This window comes from Rattus norvegicus, chromosome 1 (assembly GCF_021556685.1).
Source record: "Rattus norvegicus strain SHRSP/BbbUtx chromosome 1, alternate assembly SHRSP_T2T, whole genome shotgun sequence".
Lineage (NCBI taxonomy): Eukaryota > Metazoa > Chordata > Mammalia > Rodentia > Muridae > Rattus > Rattus norvegicus.
The window spans coordinates 72,994,668-72,999,347 of record NC_141534.1 but is presented as its reverse complement, the minus strand read 5'-3'; the positions used below and the strand labels follow the sequence as shown (position 1 = coordinate 72,999,347).

Below are 4,680 nucleotides of genomic sequence, written 5' to 3'. Positions count from 1 at the left end.
CAAAAATACTCAGTATAATACTTGCAAACAAAATCCAAGAACATATCAAATGTATCATCCATATGACAAAGTAAACTTCATCTCAGGGATGCAGAGATGATTCAACATGAGAAAATCCATCAATGTATTCTACCATGTAAACAAAGTGAAAGAAAAAGAGCACAAGATCATCAATAGATACTGAAAGGCTTTGAAAATCTTATACCTCCCTCATGATAAAGGTCTCAGAAAGGTCAGTGATTCAAGGTCCACACCAAAAAACAATAGGGGCAATATACTGGAAACTAATAGGCAACATCAAATTCACTGGAGAGAGACTTAAAACAATTCTACTAAAATCATGATGAGACAAAGATGCCCATTCTATCCTTATCTATTCAAGAAAGTAATAGAAGTTTTAACTAGTGCACTATGACAAGTAAAGTAGATCAAGAGAATACAAATTGTGGAGAAGTCAAAGTATCACTATTAGCAGAGGATATAGTACTATACATAAGCAACCTCAGAACTCCTTCCGAAATGTGGTAGTATACAAAATCAACTCCAGAAAAAATCAGTAGCATTTCTTTATACAAATTTTAATCCGGTTGAGTAAGAAATGAGGGAAAAAGCTGTCGGGCGCCCAACGTCTCGCCAGCAAGAACAGGATTCTTCTGCGAACAAGCCTTTATTGTACAACTCTCTTGAACAGGGACCCCGAGGGAGGAAAGGCACTGCTTATATATGCTTAGGAGACTCGTGTCACTACCCGATTGGTGCAAGCGCCAATGCCCAATTTGCATGCCCCGAGAGCGGGCTGTGACGTGCTTGGCTCATGGGCACTGCGTCCTTGGGGGTGGACAACAGCTGTGCCCTGTTGACTCACTCACAGGAAATTGGCCCCACGTTGGGCGAGGTACGGTCGGCTACCAACAAAAAGCAATATTCACAATAGCTGCAGATAACCTTCAGGATAAAATGCTGAGAGCTCAGGTACTAAGAGGAAAAATTAATAAATGGGACCTCCTGAATCTTAAAAAGCTTCTGTAAGGCAAAGGATGCTGTGAATAAAACAGAATCGCCGGCAAAAAAAAAAAAAAAAAAAAAAAAAGGAAAAATCAACACCTACCCTCCATCTGACAGATGGCTAATATTCAAACTATATAAAGAACTCAAGAAATTAAACACCAAGAAAACCAATAACCAAATTTAAAAAATGAGTATAGAGCTAAACAGAGAAATTCTCAGTAAAGGAATGTAATGGCCTAGAACCACTTAAAGAATTGATTGTTGTCAGAGAAATGCAAATCAGAATGACCTGAGGCTCCATCTTACACGAATCGAAACAGCTAAGATCAAAAACTCAAGTGACAGCCTATGCTGGCGAGGATGTGGAGCAAAGCTAACTCTCCGCCATTGAAGGTAGAAGGGCAGAGTTGTACAACCACTTTGGAAATCAATTTGGTGGTTTCTCAGATAACTTGGAATAGTTCTTAGTAAGACATAGTTGCTCTGGGTATATATCCAAAGGATGCTGTGCTGTATCATAAGGATATTTGCACAACTACACTCACAATAGCTGTAGTTGTAATAGATACTGAAAACAAGTCAGATTGGATAAAGAAAATGTATTTCATTTACACAGTGATATATGTTTGAGCTGCTAAAAACAAGAATATCATGAAATTTGCAGGCAAATGGATGGAACTAGAAAATATCACCCTGAATGAGGTTTCCAAGACCCAGAAAGACAAACAGGTATGTATTCACTTATAAGTGGATATTAGCCATAAAGTATAGAATAACCAAGCTACCATCCACAGAACCAAGACGCTAAGTTAAAGGAGGACCCAAGGGAGGATGCTTGCATCTCACTAAACAGAGGAAAGAAAATAGGTCTGGGAAATGGATTGGAAGAGGGAACTGGTGGTAGAGGTGGTGGGGAGGAAACTGGTAATAGAGGAGGAAGGATACTTAGACTGGAATGTAAAGTGAATAAAGAAAGAAGTTAGTGAAGAAAAATAATATGTCCCATGCCAGTAGTACTAGTTAAAGGAAAATGCTATTAATTCCTTTTGCATGGTATATACTTATATGTAATATTTCAAATTTCTGACAGGGTAAGTCTTTCTGGAGAGATTTAGTGGAAAGTTGAATTAAGCCATTTTCTACACTATGAAAATTAAATGACATCTTTATCCTTTCCTTATAGACGTCTACTATTACAAGTCAAATATGTAGAATTACTCTCTTAGAAATATTGACTTAATGAAATTAATTCAGAAACTTATGATTTTGAAAAGATTTAGCTGCCTCATGATGCCAGTTTTCGGTCAGTCCATTTCTGCCATCCTAGTGCAGTGCACATCCTGCCCTGTTTTGCTTTCACTGCTAGAATGAGATATTGTGGTTTTCCTAATTCAGAAACAAGTTCGTCTTCTGGGAAGAATGCCAAAGGAGCTCAAATATGAAGAAAGAAGATTCCTGTTGAAAACCCATTGGTTTAAGGAGAAGCTCGTGGCAATCAAGCAGTGTGTTTTGGGCAGCATTAAAGAATTCATTCACATCATGCTCACAAATACATGGAATGTGAACACCTCTATATTGAAATAAAACTGGGTCAAAGTAAAACTGAGGAGATGACACACTAGTAACTGATTAGGACTACTGAAAACTACCACTCAGGTAAAGTGTAATCACACCCCAAAGAAGGCTCATAATAACAGACAGTGAGAAAAGCCAGAGACACAAAATAATTACTTTAAAAACCTCTACTCCAACAAATTGGAAAAATAAAAAGGAAGAGGATGATTTTATAGGGTGACAACCCATTCCAAAACGAAATCAACATTGGATAAACAAATAGACCTCTTTAACCAATAGTGAAATAAAAACAGTCATCAAATTGAAGCTAGCACTGCTGTCCAGGGCTCTGGCTGTGCCTGGCCTGGCTGGCACCATGTGTGAATCCCGCGATGATTGGTGCTGTGCGCGCTCCATGCACGAATTCGGAGCCAAGGACATCGACGGGCACATGGTTTGCCTGGACAAGTACAGGGGTTTCGTGTGCATCGTCACCAACGTGGCCTCGCAATGAAGCAAAACCGAGGTAAACTACACTCAGCTAGTCGATCTGCATGCCCGATAAGCCGAGTGTGGTTTACAAATCCTGGCCTTCCCCTGCAACCAGTTCGGGAGCCAGGAGCCAGGAGCCAGGAGCCAGGAGCCAGGAGCCAGGAGCCAGGAGCCAGGAGCCAGGAGCCAGGAGCCAGGAGCCAGGAGCCAGGAGCCAGGAGCCAGGAGCCAGGAGCCAGGAGCCAGGAGCCAGGAGCCAGGAGCCAGGAGCCAGGAGCCAGGAAGTAAACAAGAAATCAAGGAGTTTGCCCGCTGCAATGTCAAGTTTGACATGTAGAGCAAGATCTGTGTAAATGGGGACGATGTCCACCCACTGTGGAAATGGATGAAAGTCCAGCCCAAGGGCAGGGGCATGCTGGGAAATGCCATCAAATGAAACTTTACCAAGTTTCTCATTGATAAGAACGGTTGCCTGATGAAGCGATATGGTCCCATGGAGGAGCTCCAGGTGATAGATGCTATCTCTAGCCCTACAAGTGTGTGCCACTGCACCGAGCCCTCCCTGCCCTGTGACCCCTGGAGCCTTCCACCACTGCACTCATGGCGGTCTGCCTGAAAACCACCCCGTTGGTGGGGCAGTCCCAACCTGGCGTGCATCCCCTCCGGAGGAAGGTCCAGAGACCGGTGGCCCCGGGTTCGAGCTTCACCTTGGCTGCCTTGTGGAAATAAATGTGGGAAAAAAAAGTCATCAAAAGTCTTCCAACCAGAAAATCCTTTGACCACATAGATTTAGTAGAGAATTCTACAACTTTCAAAAAACACATAAAATTAATATTCCTGAAATTGTTCCACAAAACAGGAACAGAAATAACATTACCCACTTCATTTTATGAGAATCCAGTTACCAACAATCCAAACCACACAAAGCTGCTATAGGAATTACAGAACCTTATGAATATACATGCAAAAATACTCATAAAATACTTCCAAGAACACATCAAACAACTAGAAGTCAGACTGTACAAGAATGCAAGTTGAAATGCCAAGCAACCAGAGCTTCCAGGAACTAAGCCATTATCCAAAGACTATACCCTGGGCTCCAAACTCATGGGTAGCAATGAATAGCCTAGTAAGAGCACCAGTGGAAGGGGAAGCCCTTGGTCCTGCCAAGACTGAATCCCCAGTGAACGTGATTGTTGGGGGGAGGGTGGCAATGGGGGGAGAATGGGGAGGGGAATACCTATAGAGAAGGGGAGGGGGGGTAGAGGGATGTTGGCCTGGAAACCGGGAAAGGGAATAACAATTGAAATGTAAATAAGAAATACTCAAGTTAATAAAGAAAAAAAATAGAGCAAGGCCTGAGCACTACAGGCAGTGGCTGCCAGCGTTTTCATGAGCTTCATAGAAACTAACTTTAGGAGGCACTGGATTTTATCCGTGTCAGCCAGTAATGTAGAAAAAGCTCAACTTGCCTGTGATGCTTCTGGAATACAAGAAATGTGTCGGTTGGGGATTTAGTTCAGTGGTAGAGCTCTTGCCTAGCAAGCACAAGGCCCTGGGTTCGGTCCTCAGCTCCGGAAATGTGTCTGCTTTCAAGTATGCGTGCAGCATAGGAAAAGATACGTG

The 4,680-nt window shown here is 42.5% G+C and overlaps 1 pseudogene; it reads left to right on the top strand.

Annotated features, from left to right (window-relative positions):
• Positions 1 to 814: 814 nt before the first annotated feature.
• Gpx4-ps4 (glutathione peroxidase 4, pseudogene 4) lies at positions 815 to 3,700 on the top strand (annotated as a pseudogene).
• Positions 3,701 to 4,680: the final 980 nt, after the last annotated feature.